Here is a 27832-nt window from a genome sequence, read left to right as displayed (position 1 = left end):
CTGTAGGAGGAGCAGTATTGTTGTTGGTGACCGGGTTGTTTTCCATCAAATTAATGAACGTAAGGGATCAAACTACGGTTCATTTCTATCTGGACTGTTAATTCTGTTCGGGTCAGATTCACATTTCGACAGATTTGCATAGCTTCAGGTTCTGGCTGTTGACAGTGGCAGATAATTGTTTTACATATCCTGTTGGAGCAATACAATAGTCTACAGTGTGAAGTCTTTGCATTAGGCACTGCAGAACTGGAAGTATAATTTAGCGGTTAGGCTGTGTAGTTGTGATCCCTGTATTAATTGTCAATTTACATGTTTAAGACGGATAGTTTTAGGCAGAAAGAAAAAGAAAATCAGCATTTAGAAAATTGGATTAATACAAATGTTTAATTATTGCTACAGGTGAAGGTAGCAATGTGCTTGTGGTAGCTTTTGTGCTTTGTGAATAACATCTTCTAATGTGGTTTGAATACATTCACTGCAAGAAATGGATAATTATTTATTATGATAATTAGGGTTGCAAAGAGTTGGAAACTTTCCAAAAAATGTCCATGAGAAGTAAAGCCAGGACATTTTAGAAATGTTAGCTTATAATAGTGAACTTTGACAATATGGCAAATCTAAGTCGTGTGGCATGTTTTGTTTAAAACATGGGGAAAATAGTGCACTCTTGAATCACATGTGCAGCTGATTCTCAGATTCTTGCACAGTAATGCAGTGCTATTGATATACTACAATCCATTAACAGAGAAATGCACACTTTCAGAAAATCAAGCTTTCAACCTACAAAGGCATGCTAAAATTCATATAAACACACTTTGCTTTAGGGTACTATCATTTTACAGATTTATGTTGAAAAGGTATTTTTGGAGGGGTTACAGGGGAGGTCATATCAATAAGTGACATAATATCACTAATCTGGCTAATATCTCAATGTACTGAGTATATTACATTTCCTAATCAGCTGCACCTGTTTTCTATGTCTTCTGATGCTTCCTATGCAGATTAATTCATTTGTAAAAGCAGGTCTAGCTATAGAACCATTGTGTTGTTCTCGCTGTCCGTATTGTGGATGTAGATAATTGTTGACCATTGGACTCTTTGTCACATTGGGAATCGCCACAGACACTAATTGATCTAGATTTGTTCAAATGAAGTAAATTGCTCCCATGGTTTGGCACCAATGTTGTGTCAATCTAAAATCTTCCATTACGTTTATGAAGAAAGGATTAAAAAGCAGTAGAAACTATTGGATTGTGCCAGGATAAGTCAACTTGGTCGTAATAGGTGATGTTGTGTTTATACATATAGATATAGAAAGGGAGAGTATTACACTGCTGTAGCCCCGGTGACTGCTGTGGCACATCATGCTGATATGAATGCTTTGGTGCAGCAGCAAGAACAACAAGTGAGTGTGAGGTTTAGGGCGTGGGACTCAGCACAGGAAGTACACATGAAGGGCACATGTTTCTTAATACAGCAGATCTTTGTATTTTCAAAAACAGTCATGTTTTTTTGTTATTCCATTTGGTTTTGTTGGTTTCCCTAGTGAAAAATTAAATTAAAAACAAATGCAGATCGAAAATGTGATTCTTCTTTTTTTTGCCTGTTAAAATGAACAGTTAAGTTATTGTGTAGCCCGTGACCTATTCTGTACTGCTGGCAGAGCTGGGGTTAGTACCTTGTGTAATTCCAGTACACAGATCCACGATTGAACTGCAATTGAATTGGAATTGAACCCAAACTCCGATGGCTGGTCTACATTAAACTTCACCTTCACAGCCATACCTAACAGAAGAGAGCCAGGGTGAAATGTTTTCTTTCACTACAAAGGGACACAAAACACCAGGCTCTTTGAAGAACCTTTCTTATATACAATATCATATTTATTTATTTATTTCTGTGTTTCGTCTTCCTTTGCATAGGCCTACACATTTTTAAAAAACCCTTCCGGTTACTACCAGGGAACATGCTGAGCTGCATTATCTTAATTATTATATATTTCAGCAGTTGATGTTGCAGTGGATGATGCAGCGAAGACAACCTGACAATCATTAATGCATCACGGCAATTAAAGTTTAACTGTAATAACTGTGATTGCATTTTCAGAATTGATGATGCATCTACTCAGTATCTTAGAAACACTTAAAAATAAAATAATATTTAAAAACAACCAAGTTAAATGTAGTATTACCTTTTACAGACCGGGGTGGGGGGGTCGAAACAACTTCTAAACACAAACAAGAAACAAATGACCAAAAACAGTTTAAAAAATATATTTTGTGAACCAGATTGAAATGTTCTTGTTGCTTTTCATTTAATTGTCTTCCTATTTATTTTTGCTTACCTTGATTTTGTGAAGTTTTAAATAGAGAAGAAAAAGAGAGACTGGATTGTAATGAGCACTATGGGCATTAATATGGAAGCATTTCCGACAGCTGGAATGGGTGTTTTTGGTGGAATTGACGTTTTCCGACTGTTTTTAGTGCTCTGACCTAAATTAGAAACTATCAGAAAGCCTACAAATAGTCAGAAACCCCAATTCCAAGTTTGGGAAATATGCAAGTGAGGTGCGTACCTAATTAGCATACACGCCATCCCAAAATCAGAGCTGTTAACAGAAATATACCTGCCTGTTTCAAGTGAATGACATCAAACCATTCAAAAGAAGCAATATAACAGCAGACACAAAAATAAAATACTGATGTTGGAGAAGTGAGTGTTTGTGATGGTACCAAGTGTGCTTCTTGGGATTGCTGCAATTTTAGAGGCTGAAGGGGAAAATAGTAGAACTTATAGCCCAATACGGACACCCATGCGCCGCCGAAAGTATACCCAATGAGTGTATCATCAAAGTTTCAGCTGACTGGACCTTACAGAAAATCAAGTGATAAGAAGGTATCGGTTTTATAAAGCAACCATATTACATTTGAGTGATGAACTGATGGAAGATTTAGAGTCAAGCACCATGAAGGATCATGCATTGCCAGTGTCACTCAAAATAACCATAGCTTTGTCATTTTTTGCTACTGGTTCCTTCCAGACTCCAACAGGTGATGCATCTGGGATTAGTCAGATGTCTGTGTCCAATTGTGTGTCTTACAGCTGCTTTAATATGGAGGTCAAGCAAATGCGTTTGTCTGTGTGTTTCCCAGATTGTATTGAATGAACATTTGGCATATTCAGATCACATTTTAGATGCCTTGATTGGTCAGGTGGGTCATTGCAATATACCCCGTTAAAAGTAACAAATACACTCACCTAAAGGATTATTAGGAACACCTGTTCAATTTCTCATTAATGCAATTATCTAACCAACCAATCACATGGCAGTTGCTTCAATGCATTTAGGGGTGTGGTCCTGGTCAAGACAATCTCCTGAACTCCAAACTGAATGTCTGAATGGGAAAGAAAGGTGATTTAAGCAATTTTGAGCGTGGCATGGTTGTTGGTGCCAGACGGGCCGGTCTGAGTATTTCACAATCTGCTCAGTTACTTGGATTTTCACACACAACCATTTCTAGGGTTTACAAAGAATGGTGTGAAAAGGGAAAAACATCCAGTATGCGGCAGTCCTGTGGGCGAAAATGCCTTGTTGATGCTAGAGGGCAGAGGAGAATGGGCCGACTGATTCAAGCTGATAGAAGAGCAACTTTGACTGAAATAACCACTCGTTACAACTGAGGTATGCAGCAAAGCATTTGTGAAGCCACAACATGTACAACCTTGAGGCGGATGGGCTACAACAGCAGAAGACCCCACCGGGTACCACTCATCTCCACTACAAATAGGAAAAAGAGGCTACAATTTGCACAAGCTCACCAAAATTGGACAGTTGAAGACTGGAAAAATGTTGCCTGGTCCGATGAGTCTCGATTTCTGTTGAGACATTCAGATGGTAGAGTCAGAATTTGGCGTAAACAGAATGAGAACATGAATCCATCATGCCTTGTTACCACTGTGCAGGCTGGTGGTGGTGGTGTAATGGTGTGGGGGATGTTTTCTTGGCACACTTCACTCATTAACACTCATTAACATGCAAATCAATGTATAACTTTTTTGAAATGCGTTTTTCTGGATTTTTTTGTTGTTATTCTGTCTCTCACTGTTAAAATACACCTACCATTAAAATTATAGACTGATCATTTCTTTGTCAGTGGGCAAATGTACAAAATCAGCAGGGGATCAAATACTTTTTTCCCTCACTGTATAGGCCTATATATATGGACAGTGTATAAGAAATGTAACTTATACAACCATTTTGTCTGTTAATAAACACTCCCAATTGATCTTGCATATCATGGCACAAAATCTGTTTTCATTTTCTGTTTCATAGGCCATAGCAGGTTGCCTTACTCCTTTCTTGGCCCCCTTTCCTGTTCAGCGGGGACATGAAACAGATTTATCTTATTTACGTACAGGTGTCTCAATAACATATAGAACACAGTTTCCAACACTTTTTATGGGAATCCACTCATTCCGACTGTCAGAAACCCTCAGGACAGTGTTTGATTTTCTGGCGGAAAAAAATGTCCGGGAAAAGTGCCTGGTTAAAACTGTTGGATACAGCAACTTTCGAACTGTCAGAAAGCACTTTCAGGGCCTTTCAAGTTCAAGTTCAGAAATAATTTTATGAAGCTTCTTGAACTAACTCTGGGATCTATAGCCATGGTCAGCAAGAGAAGCACCCCTTCAGGTTTTATAGGTTTCCTCACATGGTAACCTGTTTTCCACTTCTCTATTGGGTTAACTCATACACGAGTACTTGGACATTCAAGGACATTTCTGTGACCCCAAACTTTTGAATGGTAGTGTAGCTTGAAGCAAAGTCATGTTTGATCACAACACCTACTTTTTATTTTTGTTATTTACCCCCCTCGGAAGTTCTAATTGACTTTTGAAGGGACTTGCTAATACATTATATGTAAATATGTTCTACCCAAGATAAGTTATTGTGTTCACAACCTTCAGGTGATTGTATTACACTTTAATAGAGTTGATTAAAGAGGTGAGGTTTTGGATCACTTTTGGAAAAGCTTTTAAAAGTGAACTGTGTTTTCCTGCATTTGACTGAAGCATTTAACCACTTTTAATGGCATTTTGCTTCATGCCAGTATCTACACAGTGCACACCTGCGCAGCACCTCTTTAACTAGCTAATGATAGAGGCAATTTTAACCACTTCACATTTCCCATACCAGCCCCGTTCTCTGCATAGAGTTGCTGGAATGTTCACAGCATTATACTGAGATCATTACAGCATCAGGATGTATGCTGAACGCCCAAGTTACAAAGTCTACAACAGTTTTTTGTTTTTTTAATTAAGTCATTTTCAAAAAGAGTCATAGGGGAACTAAGCCAGATAGAAAAAGAGTGAGAAAAGGACCAGAACCAGTCTCAAATGCACAGAGCAGATTAGGCTGTAGTTGATGCATTTTACAGTTAACCATTTTTACTCAGGTCAATCTGATTTAATTTGAGATGTTTGTAGCTGTATGAAAAACTGACAGTGTTTTAATCTAAAAGTGAATGAAGCATTTAGCATTGGGAACTCACATATTTATATGTTACAGAGTGAATGATCTGCAGTAGTAAGTTATGTGTAAAAGGAGACTAATACAAAAAAATATATTTTCTCCATCAACTTGGAAATGGGCTCAGTTCTGAAAGGCACGGCTGATCTGAGACGGTCATTCTTGTGACTTTATAGTGCTTTGGAAGAATGGACCATGCTCTCTTTTTTTTAATTCTGAGCTTCAATTTAATTTATTCACTTTCTTAGTGCAGTCTGAAGGCGATGTGTAGTCAGCCTGTTCTTTGTGTCTGTGTTCCATCAGACAAGTATGCCTGGAATGAACTAGAAATGTGAAAGCAAATGCTGCAGCCCAACTGAACTTGCCTGACTGCGTTATTGTATGAGGAAGCTCCTGTAATTGAGTAGGTGTTTTCTGGCTTGTTTGAGCAAGCTATGGCAGGGAAGAACACTGGCTATTGCTCGATGCCATATATCCTCATTAAATGGCCCGATTGGGCAAATGTATTTTGTCGACATATTGACCAAAATCGAAAGCAAAATCAGATGGCTCATTTGCGTCATGTGACCACTAAATACCTACGAAGCCTTGTGGAGTTGGAGTCTTTTAACCCCGAATCATTTAGACAGTCTCCACATATAGTCAGAAAGCTACGCAAATCGTCTTAATGAGCGACGAAATATGCAAAAAATTAAGAAAACGCTACTGGCTCAAAAAGATCTCACGAAAAAGAAGAAGAAGAAGAAGAAGAAAAGCAAGAAAAGTTACACCTGTAACTTAGCTGTTATTCCCCTGCGGGGTTCAGCTCTGTTTTAAATTGCACTTATGTTGTTTATATTGAAGTCCCCTTCACCTGAGCAATGACCCCCTGAGCTATGACTATGACTTCATATCTTGTCTGCAATTATTAGCTCACAAATCTAGGATGTAGGACTTGTATTAACTGTTTATTTCTCGTATGCACTCATGTAATTTTGAACTTGTAATTTGTACAATGCTTTGATCTGTAATTCTAGACTGTATTGCATTTTTATAATGCTCTTATGTTTGTAAGTCGCCCTGGATAAGGGTGTCTGTAAATAAATAATAATAAAAAGGCAAAGAATGGGAGGATAAGATGGGTTTCCAGGTGGGCTGCAAAAGTTTTACTTTACAAAATTCATCATGTAGGCCAAAACTTTAGTAATTGAAGGAAATATAAACAACATATGTAATACAATTAATTTCTATGAATCCAGTTAATACATTTTTTTTTTAGATAATACAATATAATATGGAATATTATTTTAAAATATAGGCTACTACCAGCTGGTGCTAGTGTTCCCCCTGTCCCCCTGTCCACTGGGTTTCCTGCATGAAGAGGGTGTAGAAAGTCTGGCGCTCAAACATGGCCCCAGATACCCTTACCAACCTCATGCACATCGTCCATTGAGGGGCCAAAAACTGATTTACGAAGCCGGAGGAGCCATTGAGCAGTGGATGGGTGGTGGGGAATGGCTACAACGACCCGACTTTGTGGCACAATAGACGTTACCTCTTAAAACTTACCTCTATTACCTCTAATCTCATTCACTAGTTTTGAAGCACCTCCATTTTTCCAGTTTCTATTGAAATATGCGCAGTATATTGTCTCAATGTACTCTGAAATTAAAGCATAGAACAAATAAAGAATTGGAGATAATAGAAATCATGGAATCATTTTCTTCAACATTCTGAAATGGTGGGGTGGGGGGATACTTGGTCTGAGTAGGAATACAAAATCTCAGAAAATGTTAACAACAATTATGACATATTCTGGAACCAGACAGTCTACTGATCAAAACAAGACCATCCATGTTTTGGTAGAAGCAACACAGACCCATAGAGAGCTCAAAATGTCAAGATGGAAAACTCTGTTTACAGTGAACTAATACACAGTGATTTTACATAATTGGATCTGAACTTCTCTGTGTTTGATAGAACATCAAATAATATGTACTGGATTAAACGTTAGGTTGTTCTGAACAAAACAAGAGTATTTACAAAGAAATCCGATTGATATTGAGTGATCTGTGACCGTCTGACCTCCACCACGGAGCAGACTGCGCGTTTACCACCCAGGCTCTGTATGATGGTGGGTGACACAGAAACTGTAAATTCGGATGTGTTTGAAAATGAAACACACTGGTAGCCAAGAGAATAAGCTTTCAAACGATGTGTGCATTGTAGGAATACAGTGTCACTTCTATGCACAGGAGCTGCGTGTAACACTGCCAAATAATGCTTAAGAGGGTGTAGTAACACAGTATAACTCTGAAATGTACATTATTTTTCAGTTTTTGGTAACCTAAAAATTTTTTTTTTAACCTCTGTCAGTTTACCGCTTACCTTTGTACCATTTCAGGTTATTCACTGGATCTGAACTGCTTACATTTCAATAAAAACTGGAAAAATGGGGGTGTTCTAAAACTTGTGACCGGTTGTGTGTGTGTATGTATGTGTGCATATATATATATATATATATATATATATATATATATATATATATATATATATATATATATTTTTTTTTTTCATAAAGTTCCAACTCCAAGCACTTTTTTCTAACTGCTGTTGTAATTGGAGGTATTCTCTAAATGTTCTACAAAGGCTGATGTCAGCAAACCTATTTTGTAGTTGTTAATAATTCATTGCAACAGCTGCTTACTCACTTTCCGTAGTGTATTAATTGGTTTAGCCCTCAAACAACCTCCACTGATCTGAAACAATGGGATAATAATGTGGGTAAGGCTCACACCGATGTATTTGAACTTATACTACTTAAATAAACGTGCTTCTTTCAAAAGTTTTAAATTCATGTTTTGGACTCGTACAGTGGAAGCCATGCAATGCTTGCACATCCTTTTTAAATAATAATAAAAAATAAAAATAAAAAATGTTTAAAAAGAAAATTACAAAATGCATAAGAAAGCCCCAGGAACACAGCTCTCTGGGTTTTTAAAAACTGCACAGCTTTTGTACACAGATGCATTCAGTCACTGTAAATCTTGACTCCTTTGCAGCAAGGGGAGGAAATTTGGTTTCTGACTTCTAAACAGTCGGCTAACTCAACTGTCAGTTGGAGTATATCCTTATTAGGATTTTAAAATCTAATAATACAGTGGTCTTGAACTCTTGGGGTATAATATGAGGTACTGCTCACTGCTTCATGAAGCCTTCTTGCCTTTTAGATTTTAAAAACAGACAAATGTAAATTATGATCTGTATAGGACGTTAGCCAGCTCATGACTCACATTAAAACTATTTCCTGACATAAACAGTCTGGAAACATTTACAAAGATTACTGTGTGGAATCTGTGAGTCTACGCCTCACACTGTTGAAATTTTTAGATGCTAAAATCATTGGCTCAGAAAGAGAAACTATGATTTGATTTAGTTTATTTATCAAAGCATTCTTCATCTTCACTAACTTGATTCACTGTCTCTGTTGATGACGAAATACTAAAGGTGAAGAAATACCGAAGGCTGAAGTATTCATGATGTAGTACAAAAACAATTAAATAAAAACAGCTTCAGCTCTAGTCAGAAGGATACACTTGTTTTTCTTTTTTTAATTTATCGAAGAGTCTGTTTCAAGGGGCCCCGACTACAGGGATGACTATAGCCAGCAGCACCGTTTTAAGCTTTCTGATCTTCTTGCTGCTATAGTATAATTATATTGCTTAGGCTTTAAGCCATGGACCCCCAGAGATTTATTTTCTCCAATAACAATCTGCCATCCATAGGAGTTTTTGTTTTTCTCTCCTCCGTGCTGAATGGTTTATTTTATTTTATAAATTGTTCAAAGTTTATTTATTTATTTATTTTATTGTATGTTTATCAATCTCTAAAGTGCTCTGTGGTTACCCTACGAAGGGCGCTGTAAAAATGCAAGCCACAGAGCTGGTGTGTGACTATGATGTTGTAGGAGTGACGGAAACATGGCTTACAGAAAGTGATGTGGATGAATACAAGTTGAAAGGATACACACAGTTTAGGAGGGACAGGCAAAATCAGGGATCAGTACTAGGGCCTTTGCTTTTTCTAATCTATATTAATGATCCGGACTCTGGGATAGTTAGCAAACTTATCAAATTTGCGGATGATACTAAAATAGATGGTTCAGCAGATACAATCTCGGCAGCACAGGCTATTCAAAGGGACAAAGATAATATTCAGTTGTGGGCCGACACCTGGCAGATGAAATTCAATGTGGACAAGTGCAAGGTATTACATGCAGGTAACAAAAATGTCCACTATAATTACACTATGGGAGGAATAGAACTAGATGAAGTAACGCATGAGAAAGACCTAGGAGTCTATGTGGACTCCTCACTTTCTCCATCCAAACAATGTGGGGAAGCAATAAAAGGCAGTTCAGAGGAGAGCAACCCGACTTATTCCAGGTCTGAAGGGAATGTCCTACTGAGAGGGAACTGAATCTTTTCACCCTGGAACAGAGGAGACTATGGGGGGACTTGATCCAAGTCTTCAAAATCATGAAAGGCATCAACCACATCAAACCAGAGGAGCTTTTCCAGATCAGCAGGGACACACGGACCCGGGGACACAAATGGAAAATGGGCTTCGAGGCATTCAAGACAGAAAACAGGAGACGCTTCTTCACACAGAGAGTCATCACAGTCTGGAACAAACTCCCCAGCTATACGTTTGAAGCTGAAAATTTGGCAACATTTGAAGTCAGACTGGATAGGATCCTTGGATCACTTAGTTATTAATGGACACCAAACGAGCACAATGGGGCGAATGGCCTCCTTTCGTTTGAACCCTTTCTTATGTTCTTATGTAAGGGGAAAAGGAATTGAATTTTCAAATTTCTGGTTAAGAAGAAACGGAAAGATACTCTCTCCATTACTGAGGAGGCCCTGTACGTCGCCATTACAACTGCTCTGCAACAACAGCAAGTAAACCTGCAAGTGATGATTAAACTGAGGCCGTGACTGAGCTGAAACTTGAGTTCAGTAAGCAGGCTGCCATCTCACAACATTTGCAGCACAAATATGAGTGTGCAGGCTAAAATGCGCTCACTCAAACAGGCGCTAACTCACAACGTACAAGGAAAAGAAGCTCTGCATAGTCAACTGGCAGAATTCAAGGACAGAAACCGAAGGAATATCTTACGGCTGGTTGGGCTCCCTGAAACCACAGAAGGTACGAACCCAATTCTGTTCCTGCAGCAAAATCTTCTGAGGTGGATACCGGCACTGAAAGACACTGTTATTGGAATAGAACGTGCCCGCCGCATATACACCAATGAAGACATGGATCAGAGACGCCTGCGTACTTTAGTTTTCTGTCTTCTACGCTACACGGACAGGCAGAAGATTCTGCAGGGGCCTGGAGGGCTGAGAACTGAATTGAAATATGGATCATCAAACCTCTTAATCTTTTTAGATTAAAGCAACGACACCGCACAGAAAATAAGAGCCTTCCCGGTGCGGAAAGTTATGCATGCCAAGGGGATACAATCTTTTCTGATATACCTGGCATCTCTTAAAGTCAACAGACAAGGCAAGTCATACGTCTTTAAGAAGGCCAGGTTTTGAAGTGCTGAATACCCCGGTGAGCTGAACTTTATGTGAACTGCCGTCAAATTGATGGATCTTTGAAGGACCTCATGTTTTACAAAGTCTCTGTTACGTTTAATATAGGTGGGCAGTTAAAGGCATAAGGATGCCTAAACATTAGCGATTTATGAGCCACACAGACCTGCGGTCATAGTGTCACGGCTCCTGAAGTCTTTGCGTTTTTTTTCTCAAACCAGAGAGTAAAGCTAGCTGCATTCTCTTGCGGTTGAGTGTGTTCACGGTTGTTCAGTCTTTATTAATGTTCTTTTTGTTTGTTTGTTTGTTTGTTTGTTCCGTTTCTTTGCTCAGAGCTTGCAGTCAGCCTGTTTTACCAGGTTTTCAATGCCACACTTCTTTTATATTTTCATATACGTGTTCGGCATTGCACAGGGATGTGCTTCATGTTTATGCCTTTTACTGGGATATTCTAAATTTCTGTTATTTTTTATGCAAATTAATAATGGCTAATAATAATAGTATAATGTGGAATGTGTAAGGTCTTAATTCCCCTATTAAACGCACAAAGTGTCTTGACTTTCTCCGTCGTAAAAAAGTTTTAATCGCCCTAATCCAGGAGACTCATCTTATGGATGTTCATAGCTTTCATAATAAATTATTTCGTATTGCAGCTTACTCCTGTGCGCCGAATAAAACCAAAGGTGTGCTGGTGCTTATAGATAGGAAACTATATCTAATCATAGAAGGATCTGGTAGTAATGAAGCTGGTGGTTTTGTCTATCTATGTTTCTCTTAATACCAAAGTGCGTCTTTCCTCGATTTATGCCCCTACTGACCATGATAAACAATTTCTAACTAAAACTGCGGACACCCTACTGGACATGGCTGGATACCAGCTGGCAATAGGTGGTGATTCCAATACTGTCTGTAATGCTCAGTTGGACAGATCTAGTAAAGTTACACAATTCATAAGTCTGAAAAACACACCTTCCTGGGATCTAAACAATTTTATGCAAGAGCTAAATGTTAAAGACACTTGGCGCATATATCATCCCAATGAAAAATATTTTTGGTCTTATTCATTCAGACATTAATCGTATTCTCGCATTGATTATCTATTTGTTTTCCCGGCCTTCTTAAAACACATCTTTGCTGCAGAAATTCTTCCTGTCTATTTCTGACCAGGCCCCTGTTCTACACCATTTTTATGTAAGTAGCAGTATAGAGAAGCGCTGTACTAGATGGTGCTTTAACACATCTCTATACAGCAGTCTTAGAGCAGCTTAATATCAAATTAAAATAATTTCTGCAGTTTAACTCAGACTCAGAGGCTAACCCTCAAGATCTATGGGAGGTAACAAAATGTTTTTTAAGAGGAAATTGCAATGCCTTCGCCTCGCATTTGAATTCCTTGAGGAATAAAAAAATATTTGCATTAGAGAACCAAATTATGGTAATTGAAAATGGAAAAAATAAAGTTAAATTATCTGAAAAAAATGCAAAAAGTCTGGCACTACTTAATACATTATTGGTAGACTGAGCAGAATTCATAATTTGTTACACACAAATATTATTTTGAAGGAGAACGAGGAAGCAAGCTTCTGGCTTCAAAATTAAAAAAATATTATTATGTTGTATAACATTGTGGCAACATTGTGTGATAGCAGGCTAATGCCTTGCTGCTGTATACAAGGGAGGACCTACCGAACACAACAACTAATAATAATAATGCAAATAATAATGCAATTTCTTAAAAAATCTAGCAATAAGGGTAATTATTTCCTTATGTATTTTTTAATATTCATATTCCAATGCAATATTATGCCATGCAGTACGATCAGCAATTATTATTATCATCATCATTATTATTATGATGATGATGATAATGTTAGGTAAGTAGTTATGTAGCCTAACCCCCATCCTAATCCTTGTACTGTATGTGTATTTGCATGAAGAATTACAGCTCCCAAAGATCAATGCAGCTGAAATGCTCAGCAAAACCTACAGGGAGAGACCGCTAGGGATTATGGGGTCTGTAGTCCATGGACTTGAAATTGAGGTTTCACTGATGGACGCATTTATTTTTTCTTGAGCCACTGTCTCTGCACATCCCTGCGTAAGAGGATTTTTTTTATAGCTTGGTATTCAGCCAATCTGTGTAACAGTGGAACTGAAATGTATAAGTTTATACTGCTGGCTGTTAGCAGACACAGGCTCCCATGGAGAAATTCATCCATTGTTGAATATTGATATTGTTTTCCCCGCATTATTCAGGTCCCTCAGACATGCCACTGAGCAAAGCTGGGCCTCTCCAGGAAGTGGCATCTTCGAAATGTTTCTCAAAGTGACGGCTAAGTTGTGATGCGACTGACCCCCCCCTCTCAAAACACCCCAATTGAAAACAGAATTATTTCTCTAGGCCTAATCATCTGTAATTTTACAATTATTAAATAATTTAGGTTACTCAAATAATTACCCCCAAGAACAAGCAGGAACTAAAGACAGCTGCAGTGCAGGCCTGGCAGAGCATCACCAGGGAAGAAACCCAGCATCTGGTGATGTCTATGGGTTCCAGACTTCAGGCACTCATTGACTGCAAAGGATTTGCAACCAAGTATTGAAACTCACAATTTAATTCATGATTATGTTAGTTTTTCAAAATATTTTTGAGCCCCTAAAATTGGGGAGACCACATATAAAAATGGGTGTAATTCCTATACCGGTCACCCAATTTGGATGTAACTACCCTCAAATTAAAGATGAAAGTCTACACTTCAAGAACGTCTTGTTTCCTTTCCAATCCATTGTGATGGCATGCAGAGACAAAATTATGACAATTGTGTCACTGTCCAAAAATGTATGGACCTAACTGTATATATTACAACGAAGACATACACATTAAATTAGGCTACGATAAAACGTAGGCTGATCACAAAATAATACATTGAGATGTTGTTTTTCCTATGTGTACAGCATGGGTTGGCAACTAGGTTTGGCCTTGGGACAATTTTTTTCTGAGCTAATAGTCTGCAGACCAGAACATAAGTAGCATATAATATTATCGTATTTTTTGTATATTCAGATAGTGTTTTTCCTTTGTGTAGTGTGTTTTATAAGCTGTGTTTAAAATGGTGTGCTTTTCATATACCTACTACAGGCAACTTAGTTAAATCCTTGCAACCAGAACACTAGAACCAACCAGCACAAATACGGTTATTAGGCTCCAGTAAAATGTAAGCTGTTAACACAAGCATGTACATTTAGATTAGGGCTGCACGATACTGGGAAAATATGCGATATGCGATGTTGTTGTTGAGAATTGCGATAACGATATTTCTTGCGATATAACATTTCCCTAGAGAAACGCTATTTTTATTAGCTTTTTTTTTTTTTTAAATCATTTATATATGTAATGATCATACTAAAATAAACAGGTAATAGATAATAGAGGTGCAAACATTTAGACTTTAAAACACTATGAATGACTGAAAACCTCGGCAGATATTCTGATTCTGGTTTGCGTTTACCATAGACCTGCAAACACAAAAAAATGCATTACTCTCAATCATTCCTTTTTTATTCACATGTAACCATGCAATCATCAAGAGCATCTTTTAAACAAAATATTCCCTTGCCTTGCATTGCCTGTTTTTTTTTTTTAAATAAAATATTATTAAACACAACTCAATAAAAAAAATACTAATAAACATAAAGTGTACAGGCCTTAAATAAATTAGTATGTAGTGGAAATACTAACATCTTGTCAACATCCACAAGAATAAAATAATTAAGTATTAACATGTAAACATTAAGTAATAACATGTAAACCTATATTTAACAATGCAAGGCCATATGTGCTTAACAGTGAAAGCAATTTTATTCCAGGTTTTTTGCCAGGAAAACTAGCATATTGACTTTGGTAAGTTTTAAACATGTGCGTTGGCATGTCACAACATTTCATGATGTACTAAAAAGTCTCTCTGAAGGTGAATTAGTTGCAAGTATACAGAGATACTTCCTGGCTAGTTTACTCAGGTGTGGGAAGTTGATCTGATGGAGTTGCCACCAAGTGAGAGGGTCCATCTCACTGTCTATGGTGGGAGACACCAAGTAGCTGTTCAGTTCAGCCCCCACAGCGTGCAATGGTACCATAGATGACGGAGCTGGGGATGCCTTGAAGAAACTGCCCAGGGATTTTTTGGCCTTCTTTAGGATGACATCTGATGGACCCATGCCCTGGTGATGTTGATTACTTAGGCTCTGCTCCTAAAATAGAGAAATAAAGTAAATATTGTAACCAAATCTAGTTATAGTGCATTATTTTATCACTTACTAACTATTGTCATATTAACATTTACCTTTGGCACAGTTGCTTCAATTTCAGACATCACCCTGGATCTGATGTCTGACACCTTGTCACTGCTGATGTAGCCGGCTTTGAATCTTGGGTCCATAAAGCAGGTCATGTCCAGAAGTTCTTGAGTTGCTGGGTTGTCATACTTAGTGTTCATGTAGTCTAGAATCCTCATCTTTATGGACTTTGTTAAATCACTGTCTTCTTCCTTTGCAGCAAGAACTGAGGTGTTCATCAAGTGAAGTACAGGTTTCACATACGAAACACTTACATAACTTTCACCTGACAGAGCATCTGTAAATTCTTGCAGAGGCTGCAATGCCTGGTTTATAGACTCAAGTACATCTAGGTCCTGCCAAGAAGGAACCAAATGTCTTGACTTTCTATGTGCTGACAGGACGTCGCTTATGGCCCGCTGATGCTCCAGAACTCTCTGAATCATTTTCTGTCTCGAACCCCACCTTGTAGGGCATTCTGTGATGAGGTAGTGCTCCGGGAGGTTGTGCTCTTTTTGTGCTTTTTTCAGGCCCATCTTCTCCTTCCAGCTGTGGGAGAAATGTCCCACTAACTTTTTGCAAAGACCAACAGCCCGAGTAATGCGCTCATCACCTTTAACAGCATTTTCTGAAGAGTGAAGAAAAAACAAAACAAGGACATACAGGGTGAAATAACATTGCAATATTATAACTACAATTTTATATAACAGCATTTGAGATAGAAAACAGCCAGCTACAATTTGCTAGCCTCTGTGGATTATTTGTCATTTAGCAGACACTCTTATCCAGGGTGACTTTTTAACCATTTATACAGCTGGGCATTTTACTGGAGCAATCTAAGTGAAGTACCTTGCTCAAGGGTACAACAGCACTGCACAGCACACATTATCTTAAATATTACAATATGCAAAATCATGTTTATACTACATGCAACTATACAAAATATACCTTTTTCTGTTTTCATTTTATTATTGCAAATATAAACATCAACACTCACCGATGGCCAGATGCAAACGTTGACCAAAGCATTGTAGTCTGACCCAATTATTAAGTTCGGTAGCCTTCACCACATTAGCGCCGTTGTCTGTTGTAATGCACACTTGATTCTCCTCTTTTAAGTTCCAGCTGGTTAAAACTTCCCGCAGTCCATGGGCTATATTTTCACTGGTGTGGGATTCGGGGAAATATACAACGCCCAGACAGCGTGTTTTTAATTCAAAGTCTTCAGTAAGAAAGTTAACGCTAAAGCTCATGTAGGGCTCAGTCGTGCGACTGGACCACAGGTCAGTGGTGCTAGCGTAGAAGTCCACTTGGCTCAGCTCGGAGCTCACGGTCTTCACACATGTCATACATCTGTGGAATTGCGGCTTGAGAAAAATAATTTCTCGATGGCAGCTGATATCTCCGGTCCAATTTGTTAATTAGACTCACAAAGCCTTCTCTGCTCACGGTGTTAACAGGCATCATGTCTTTAACTAAAAAGCGTGTGATAGCTTCTGTTAATTCCTTGTGGCGTTTCGACGTTTTTTCATAAGGAGTTAAACTTGCAAAACTTTGATTAATGGTTGTCTGGGGGACTCTCTTACTGTTACTTGGCATTTCGTTAGCAGTTTTGGTAGATTTGGGCTTTCACTTTTTGAAGTCTTCATATAGCTCCCTGTGGTTGCGTTCCAGATGACTGTGGAGATTAGTTGTATTTCCTCTCGACGTGGCCACAATTTTTCGGCACGACTTACACAGTACCTGCATTTGTGACACGTCTTCTCTCTTGAAGCCAAAATATTGCCATATTTCAGACGTACAGTTCTTTTTAGGCACAAGTTCTTCGCTGTTGTCAATTTCCTCGCTTGTCTCTACTCCTGCCATTACTTTTTATTTTCCACTCTCTGCTCTGAGCCACTAGGTTCCCCTTTGGGCCCGGTCTAGCCAATAGCATAAGAGCACCTACTGGGGAGGTGGGTATAAAGATAGTAAGGCCCCATCTGATTGGTAAAATTTGGATAAACAACCTATGCAAGCAACACACAAATGCTTGGCACATAAAATAAATGTAATTTATCGCACCTCTCTGCGATACGGATATCGCATATAATATTATCGCGATTAATTAATTTTCGATATATTGTGCAGCCCTAATTTAGATCATACGTTTTCCCCTCCCTTACAGTATGTTACATACAACCCGTGTTTAAAATTGTGTGCATTTCATATCTGCCCATACAAAACCGAGAACCAACCAGTGCAATAATGAGGCCCCATGTACATTCAGATCATGTGTTTTCCCCTCGTGTACAGTGCATATAGTCCGTGTTTAAAATTGTGTGTGTTTTCTATGTACCTTTCAAAATGGACCTAGTCCCAAAAACCAAGACTCGAGAACCAACCAGCGCAAGGTTCAGGCTCTAATACAACTCAATGTCAGAGCATGTACTTATGGATAATTGTTTTCCCCTTGTGTACAGTTTTGTAATGTGTGTTTTATTACGATGTGTTTCAAAGCAAGATGGGTTTCAAAATGTGTGCATTGTAACAAATCCCAAAACCAGCACTAGACAACCAGCGATAATAAGTAGGGCTTGTGGCACACACAGACGTTCTGGCAGGTTTTTTATTTTTTATTCATTTCAGTTCGTCAACATTAGTTTAAATGTGTTGAAAATACATAGTAAGAAGAAGAAGAAATCACGATCCCTTAAAACAATACTCCAACCAAATGAAGACATCTCAAAAACCAGGCTTCACAACCAATGGAGAGCCCTGTCAGAGTAGATGTTTACGTTTGCCTCTGAACCAATGAGAATTGATTCACGGCTTCAGAAAAGGACGAAGCTTTCCGGAGTCGTACGAAGTAAGGAAGCCGTATTGGATTTTCTATGCAGTTAAGGCCCGAGAACCAGGACTGTGTTATACCTCAAATTAGAACAGCATTTCTCCAGTGGTTTGAAGGAATACATCTGCTCCATTGAAGGCAGGGGCCTGCAGCCCTTGTCCTGGAGAGCCTCTATCAGGCAGTTGTTAAAGGTCACACTGAAATCATCAATAAATAGAACATAAGAACATAAGAAAGTTTACAAATGAGAGGAGGCCATTTGACCCATCGTGCTCGTTTGGTGAATAAAAGGCTTGGAAACATTAGCTGAATTCTGCTCAATAAATTGGGTGTTTGGGGGAATTCTGTCATTTAGATCAGATTTGGAACAATCATCTGACCACCCTTAAGCACTTGAGCACCAGATCTTCCTTACTTGAACACGTGACTGGGCTTGCTTACATGATCATTAACTAGCAAGTGTCTCTAACTTCTGGAAACCAGTGATTTAAGGTGTCAGTAAAATTAATAGGATCCAGGTTGATGACCACCGATTTAATCGTGAATTTATAGCTTTCTGAACACTGAATGATGCTGGGAGAGTGAAGTATAAAGTAGGCATTTGTGGTGTTGTCTGTTGAACTTTAAAGACCTCTTTCCATGCACAGCTGATCCATTTCCACATCCTGAAACTGAAAACGCAACTTACTTAATAACCACTGTCAGCTGGTTAAGTGTAGTTTATTTATCAGTTTGCTTGTTTTAAGTCTGACATATCATGATGTCTCTCGAGAACAAAAAGATGAAGTGAAATAAAAGAATAGGCAACAAAAAATAAAAAGGCAAAACCTAATGGATAGATAATACTGTACTGCCAGACTTATTCCCATTAGCAGCAAAACAAAATGATTGACCTGCTTTTTTTCAGCCCTGATCGCATTATTATTATTATTATATCTCAGTTCCATACCATGATTGTGTGCCAGGTGAAGATTTACTGCTTTAGTAACACTGCTTGGTTTTTGGAATTTAATGGCCGTGTTCTTCTTGTTTAAGCAGAATTATCACAGCGCCTTAAATATATAATTGCCTTTGTAGATTTGAACTTGCCCCACTTAAGGAAAGATTTTACATCTGTACCTCACGTCAATAAATCCATAAAATAACAAAAGGGCTGCACTTTCATTTTAGAGGCTGTTTCATGTTCAGTCACACTTAAGGCCACCGCACACCAGATGCGACGCGACTAGACCCAACCCGACTTGAAAGGACAGGCTCGTCGGGACCCATCGTGTCAGTGTTGCTATACCCAGCACACTAAACCGACGTGATAAGACTTCAGCCTGACGAGACAATGGTTTGATGCATTCTTTTAGTCATTAAAAGTCACAATAGCGCAATAAAATGTGCCATTTCATGTGGAAGGTCCAATTAATTATACAGTCTGTATTGAATGCAGTATTGAAATAAAGATGTATTTGATCCTTTTTTAACAATCAATTGATTGTTTACGTTATTTACAGATTATTAGTTTTTTTGTAATTATTAATCACATGCTTGGTATAGCATTTATATATATATAATGTGTGTTTAAAAATGGCTGGCGCTACAATAGTTTTAATAAATCTTAAATACGGGATGCCTTATCCCAGGGATTTAACTCCAATAAATAATTTTTTGAGACATCAGTGAATGTGGACTGTTTTTAGACGGGAGCTGCTGTCCATCCTTCCTTGATATAGTAATAATCAAAGGGGCAGGGTGCTTAATGGGAGATGGGAATGTGTCCTGTGGAAAGGTGGCTGCTTAAAACAAGTGGACTACAGATGAAAAATGACATGTCTGAGAATCCTTAGACAGACATTTTCCCACTTAATGAGTCCACCTGGTGGTAATCTAGAAATCATCCACCAGGTATAAAAGGGAAGAATCTGGGGGAAGGCAGCAGAGTTGAAAAAGCAGCTAAGTGTGAGTAGCTGAGTTGGGCTATGGAGTTGTTTTCATTAGGTTTGGGAGTTTTGTGGTTTGTTTTTTGTTTGGTCATTATTAAAAGTATTTTGTTTGAACACTGGTCTCCTGCACGTTCTTAAAGAGCCGCTTTGTCACAATATATATACAGTATATATGTACATTACCGATCAAAAGTTTTAGAATACCCCCATTTTTCCAGTTTTTATTGAGATTTCAGCAGTTCAAGTCCAGTGAATAACCTGAAATGGTACAAAGGTAAGCGGTAAACTGCCAGAGGTTAAAAAAAAAAGTTTCGGTTACCAAAAAATGAAAAATAATGTACATTTCAGAGTTATATACTGTTACTACACCCTCTTAAGCATTATTTGGCAGTGTTACACGCAGCTCCTGTGCGTAGAAGTTACACTGTAATCCTACAATGCGCACATCGTTTGAAAGCTTATTCTCTTGGCTACCAGCGGGTTTTATTGTCAAACACATCCGATTTACAGTTTCCATGTCGCCCGGGGGGTAAACGCGCAGTCTGCTCCGGGGGAAACTCATTCAGACGGTCACAGATCACTCCGTTTCGATCAGATTTCATTGTAAATAGGCTTGTTTTGTTCAGAACAACTGAACAATTTTTAACAGTATATATGTCAAACACAGAGAAGTTCAGATCCAATTATGTAAAATCGTTGTGTATTAGTTCACTGTAAACAGAGTTTCCCATCTTGACATTTTGAGCTCTCTACAGGTGTGTGTTGCTTCTACCAAAACGTGGCTGGTCTAGTTTTGATCAGTAGACCGTATGGTTCTAGAATATGTCATAATTGTCAATATTTTCTGAATTGTTTTATTCCTAATTAGACCAAGTATCCCCCCACCCCCCCATTTCAGAAAGTGGGGCAGGGGGTAGAAAAACTAAAAGTTTCACATCAGAGACTGCTTCACATAGTAATAAAGCTGAGAGTCTCAGCTTTCATGGAATACCAAACACTTGGCAAACAACACAACAGTGAAGAGTACACATGGGATTAAACAGAAGCACACGGATTTGGTGCCCTTTTAAGGGTACCAGAGGGGTTTGTCAACTTAAGGGGTTAAATTTTGTTGAACAAAACGATTCCATGATTTCTTTTTTATCTCCAATTCTTTTTGTTCTATGCTTTAATTTCAGAGTACATTGAGACATTAAACTGCGTAAATTTAAATAAAAACTGGAAACATTTAGGTGTTCTAAAACTTTTACCCGTGTGTGTGTGTGTGTGTGTGTGTGTGTGTGTGTGTGTGTGTGTCTCTCTCATTCATATATATATATATATATATATATATATATATATATATATATATATATATATATATATATATGAAATACACCGATCAGCCATAACATTATGACCACCTGCCTAATATTGTGTAGGTCCCCCTTTTGCCGCCAAAACAGCCCTGACTCCACTAGACCTCTGAAGGTGTGCTGTGGTATCTGGCACCAAGACGTCAGCAGCAGATCCTTTAAGTCCTGTAAGTTGCGAGGTGGGGCCTCCATGGATCGGACTTTCTTGTCCAGCACATCCCACAGATGCTCGATTGGATTGAGATTTGGGGAATTTGGAGGCCAAGTCAACACCTTGAACTCGTGATTCATCAGACCAGGCCACCTTCTTCCATTGCTCCGTAGTCCAGTTCTGATGCTCACGTGCCCATTGTAGGCGCTTTCGGCAGTGGACAGGGGTCAGCATGGGCACCCTTACTGGTCTGCGGCTACGCAGCCCCATATGCAACAAACTGCGATGTACTGTGTGTTCTGACACCTTTCTATCAGAACCAGCATTCACTTTTTCAGCAATTTGAGCTACAGTAGCTCGTCTGTTGGATCGGACCACACGGGCCAGCCTTCGCTCCCCACGTGCATCAATGAGCCATGGCCGTCCATGACCCTGTCACCGGTTCACCGCTTTTCCTTCCTTGGACCACTTTTGATAGGTACTGAGCACTGCAGACCGGGAACACCCCACAAGAGCTGCAGTTTTGGAGATGCTCTGACCCAGTCGTCAAGCCATCACAATTAGGCCCTTGTCAAAGTCGCTCAGATCCTTACGCTTGCCCATTTTTCCTGCTTCTAACACATCAACTTTGAGGACAAAATGTTCACTTGCTGCCTAATATATCCCACCCACTGACAGGTGCCATGATAACGAGATTATCAGTGTTATTCACTTCACCTGTCAGTGGTCATAATGTTATGGCTGATCGGTGTATATAGATATATAAAATTGATAGTGTTTCTGAATATAGTCAATTTGCATTCGGACCCGAAGCTATTACTACAAGATTGTGTCAAGGTAGAGCTTAGTTTATGTTACTAAGTTTAGCTGCACTTAACATTGAGGTGATCCCACAGCTTTATAGGGCTGTCCTGAAGGGTCAATTTTTACCTTTGAACACATTACTGAACGAAGGTTCAAAGCTTTGTTGGTGGTAATTTGCATAATTTACATTAGCTTCTAGTATATAGATTTGAATGAATAATCCTGCCTTTTTTTTTTTTGAACAGGTAATACATTTAAACCAACAAAACAAAAATAGAAAAATATCCCTTAAGTTTTCTCAAACAGTAATCATGTTTGTATTTACTGCACGGTTTATGTATAGGTATTGATTTTTCTTGCATGAAACAGGTTAACCTTCCAGTAAAAGCACCTTACTCATAATAAACTAGGCCAGGTGACGTATCCATGTTAACTTTGATTTGTATTTTATTCAATACAGAAAAACTGTCTGAAATAGCGAATCCTTGATGGTCGGTGACGGTCATCCCTTTGATGAATATACGTTAAAAAACTATACTGAAAGTAGTGAATACTAAAGACACCGGAACACAGTAACCTTAACATTTGGATTAACTATAATAAAAAGACTTCCTTCTAAAGTTCAGAGTTTGTGTCAATATTATATATTTTCAGGTATATTATTATTATAATCAGGCATGCTGGCAAATGGGGGATAGTGCTCATTCAGAAGAAATAATATAATTGTATTAGGGGGGCCAAGCAACGAAGTGGCTGGAACACCTTTTGTAATTGTTCAGATTATTATTATTATTATTATTATTATTATTATTATTATTATTATTATTATTATTCCGTCCATATTTCAAATGGCCATAAAATTAAAACTACTGGCCAGAATCTCACCAAAAGAATCTTGGTATGCTGTTAGGTGCCTTTATGGCGTTGTTCCTCAAGAAACTTGGAGGTCATACGTCATGTCATTTGGTGCCAGTATTGGATTAAAGACAATTATTAGACAATATTCAATCAAATTTGAAACTTGGTTCATACGTTTATGTTATGACCTATATTCAGATTCAAGACAAGTCGATCGTCACATGGTTTGGTAGCCATATTGGATTGGTCAAATATATTAAATTATCTACTTCTCTGAAACCGTTAGGTGGAGTGAAGTGAAATTTTGCACACATGACCTTGGCTTGGTCCTCCATCAGATTTGCTATAAGCAAGAGGACTCATTAAACAATGTGCTATGACCAAATCAATTTTTTATTTTTTGTTCATAAATTTCAAACGATCATGAAATTAAAACCATGAAAGAAACTCAACAAAATTGCAACTATAGCAGGTTGTCCCACAGGAAATTTGGAGATCATGTCATATGGTGTGATGCCAATTTTGGATTAAGTGACAATTATTAGACAATAATCAAACCTCTTCTCCTTCCAAACCGCTAATGGGACAGATGTGAAACTTGGTGCATGACACTTCATGTAATGACCTATATTCAGATTTGTAAATGTAAATTAATAAAAAAAATATATAAAACTGAATGTTCTTTTACAAACTTTATCTTATCCAATTACATCCTACCACACTGATGTACAGCTGCTCTTGAGACAGAAGCACATGCTCTGTCAATCACAGACCACATACTCTGAAACTCAACCAACCAGGAGACCTGAGTTTGAGTCCCGCCATGGCCAGAACCCAAAAGTATGTTAAATATGCCATATCCCTACACGTATGCTTGGCCCCCTACATTGCTGCTTGCAGCTATATTTATTATTATTATTATTTGTGGCGAACCTTCGAAGGTCTGGATACCAAACGAACCTCCAAAGACAGCCCTACAGCTTTGCATTGCTGTCGTTTTGTTCTGTTTGTTCTGTTCCAATAGACTTTGAAATAATCTTTGTACAAATACACTTGCATGCATTTCAGCCACAAACTCTGCCTTTATCTTTGGTTACTTTTTCTTTACTTCAGGTGTTATACAGGGGTTGCGTTATTATTAGTAAAATAAATATTGTCTGTTTCAAGTGTTCCATTTCTGAAGCACAGCAAGCAATGGCAAGATTACCCTGGAGGCTGGTTGTATTGAATGCAATGCTTTGTCACCATTAGACTTGTGTTTAAAGCCCTCTCTTCATACTGAAGATTAGCAGCTCCACTAATGTGTGTAGCACAGCTCATTGTGCATATTTGCCTGTTACTGTGACATCACTTCCCCAGTGTTCAGACCCATGTCAGGGGAGTAGTCCTTTGTTGTAGTATAGCAAGCCTGTTTGTTTGGGGCAGTTAGAGTCAGGTGTTCGCTGTTCCCAAGATGGCAGTTAGATTGCGAGCAAGGTTTCCCTGTGTAGACTACAATGGTGCCGTGACCCTGGCAGCGAGGCTGAAAGCACTGAGGTTACTGTGTAGGTAACGGGTCTTACTGTGTGTGTGGGCCTGTTACAGTGACATCACTCACCTTGATTTATAAGGACGTTTCCTTTCCCCATGCCAAGGGACTGTTTTGTGGTGTTGCGGGTTCATTATTTGGCGCAGGCTAGAGGATCTCGGAGGTGTGCTTGAAGGGATGCTTGGAAACCCATTGGGGACCCAACCGTGCACACAACATAACAGAGATGGAGTCAAGACCAGTTCCGAGACGCAGACCAAGACCAAGATGAAGCCTGTCAGACCGAGACCAAAACCAAATCCAAATGGGTCAAGATCGGTATATTTTTATGCATTTGGCCTTATCTAAATAACATTTTGAATAAAAACTAGTGCTACAATGATAATAATTGTTTCCTTTTTAATGCTTTGTTTAACTGTATAATTGATCATTAAGATAGTCAATCACCTTAATTGGTTGTTGGCTACATAAATTGAGTGCAGATGGCCCTGAAGTATGAGAAAAGCTGAGGATGGCCATTATTTCGTCGAAACATATTAGTTTTAATGCCTGATAACCTCTACAATTAAAATATGACAATGTGATCTATTTGATTAGTTTTGCTTGAGTGCGGACATCTAATTTGATAAAGATTGTCAACACAACACTTTGGATATATGGAAGATTGAGAGCAAGAGATAATAAAATATATTTAAACAACCACAGAAAAAACAGTTCACTGTTTGTGCATTAGCAAGGCAGCGGTCTTAAAACAAGAATATGTTGAAGCCGATGCCTAAAGGCCAGGACACACCAGCGCGTCGTGTTGCTTCACCTCGTGTACATTTTTAATATAATGGATGTCTGTGGACCCAGACACACTAGCGTGTTGCATTGTGTCCTCAGGCATCGTGTCCAGATTTCTCCCAGAGCAATTTTTGACGTGACTCTTGAGAGACTCAAGTAAATGTTTTTTTTATTTTTTAGGACAGTAAAATTTACTTATTTGTTTTATCTTTTTCAAATCCTAGCAAGACGCTTACTTGCTTTTTTAATTTTATTTTGCTTTTATGAGGTGAAGAGCATTTGTTCAGTACAGATAAAAAAATTGACTGAGCACTGCTACACCAGTATATTCAGTATTTAATTTAAAAATACCTAATCTCGCTGTGCTAACCTGCCGTGGCACAGATCCTACACTGTTGAAGCTGGTCTTGGGCTTCAAGGCATTCAAGACTGAAAACAGGAGACACTTCTTCCCACAGAGAGTCGTCACAATGTGGAATAAACTCCCCAGCGATGTGGTTGAAGCTGAAAATTTGGGAACATTTAAAAATAGAGTGGATAGGATCCTTGGCTCACTTAGTTATTAATGGACACCAAACGAGCATGACTGGTCGAATGGCCTCCTCTCGTTTGTAAACTTTATGTTCTTATATCCTTCACGAAGTGCAAATGCTGCACACTTGCATTTCCTCAGATTGGGCAAGGGGTTCCCTGACTTAATTAATGAAATCTTTTCTTCATCATCTTCTGTTGATGATTCAGTGGATTTTTTTATTTTTAACTGTAAAATATAGTTCTGTATTTATTTATTTGTATTGCGCAAACTGGGACCTCTGCCTTATGACGCTTGGGAGACATGTTGATGTGGCACAGGCTTTAAACTGTCACTGTTGAAATGTTAATGCTTTTAATGAAAAACAGAAGTAAAGAGCACATTATTATTGTCAATTTTGGAGGCATCTTTTGGTGGAAAGCTTTGTGTGTGTGTGTGTGTGTGTGTGTGTGTGTGTGTGTGTGTTTTCCATATGATTGTAAAATTAGGTAAATGACGTAGTTGAGCAAGGCATTTATTATCAACTTTTAAACCTAAAGGCCAATGCAAGTTGGTTGTATTACGCAGTCACTGGTACTTAATTTCAGTCATTTTGTCAAGAGATCTAAACTATTAGAGAAAATAGTGTTGTGTGGAAGGGGTCTACTTATTTTGTTTAAAAGGAAAGCTGAGAGCCTGTGGCTACTGAAAGTAGGGCTGCACGATGCATCAAACTGCAATGTCCATATCGCAAGAGGCTGCAATTATCTTCTTTGTTTGACACTCTGTTAAAACAACAAAAACTAGACTACAGAACCTCCTTCAATAAGACTAGACTACGTTCATGCACAGAGTTTGCGGACCACACACAAGCGGGCTCTCTCACTCTGCGTGGAATGCACGTGCTAACCAATCACCAGCGTCCCCACAGAACGCCTTTGCTGATGAGGAACAAAGAGAAAGGGCTTGTGCTGCTGAGGAGAGTGTTGATTTGGTGGCCAAGAAGGATGCTTCCTCTGCTGTGTATTAGTATTTCGGCTTCAAACCAACTGATGTTACCCAAACGCAAGTCTAAAAGCACCATCGCTCACTCTACGACGACTGCATAGTGAAAAAAGTGCCCGCCAGCACAAATATGCCCTAGCCATACAGGCATTGTATGTAAGTGTAAGGCCTTACGAAAAAAACATCCAACATACCACATAGTCATAACCCAACTAAAGAACCTGCATTATCATTTTGGCGATATATTGTTTTTTGGAGGGGGGGTGTTCAAGGTGGGGGGAGGTTAGTAGTGGATGCAGGTGATGGGAGGGTGGATGGAGGGGTCCATAGTGTTTTTCATAAATTTGTATTGTGGATTGCTGTTTGTTTTGTTGGCATGTTTGCTTAACAATTACAACACAAAATAAATTGTTTTAAAATGTGCCATTTAGCCCCTGTATAAATTCTAACATCCCTGTTTTATCATTGGCACCCTTGGCACTCCACACAAAAAAGGTTTGCCATCCCATCTCTTGTCAGGTATTGTACTGGAGCTGATCCCAGTGTAGTGAGAATGCCCACATAAGTAATGCAGTTTTGTTGTTCTGTTTTTTTCCTATACATTGCAAACTGAAAACTAATTTTGAGGA

General features: G+C 38.6%; 1 protein-coding gene across 3 annotated transcripts in view; it reads left to right on the top strand.

The window, feature by feature from the left end:
* LOC136771379 (extended synaptotagmin-2) overlaps window positions 1-27832 on the top strand; it is a 107521-nt gene that overhangs the window by 9926 nt on the left and 69763 nt on the right. The window lies entirely within an intron of this gene.

Source organism: Amia ocellicauda, chromosome 2, assembly GCF_036373705.1.
Source record: "Amia ocellicauda isolate fAmiCal2 chromosome 2, fAmiCal2.hap1, whole genome shotgun sequence".
Taxonomy (NCBI): domain Eukaryota; kingdom Metazoa; phylum Chordata; class Actinopteri; order Amiiformes; family Amiidae; genus Amia; species Amia ocellicauda.
The sequence above is the reverse complement of the archived record's forward strand: the minus strand, read 5'-3'. Positions and strand labels throughout refer to the sequence as shown.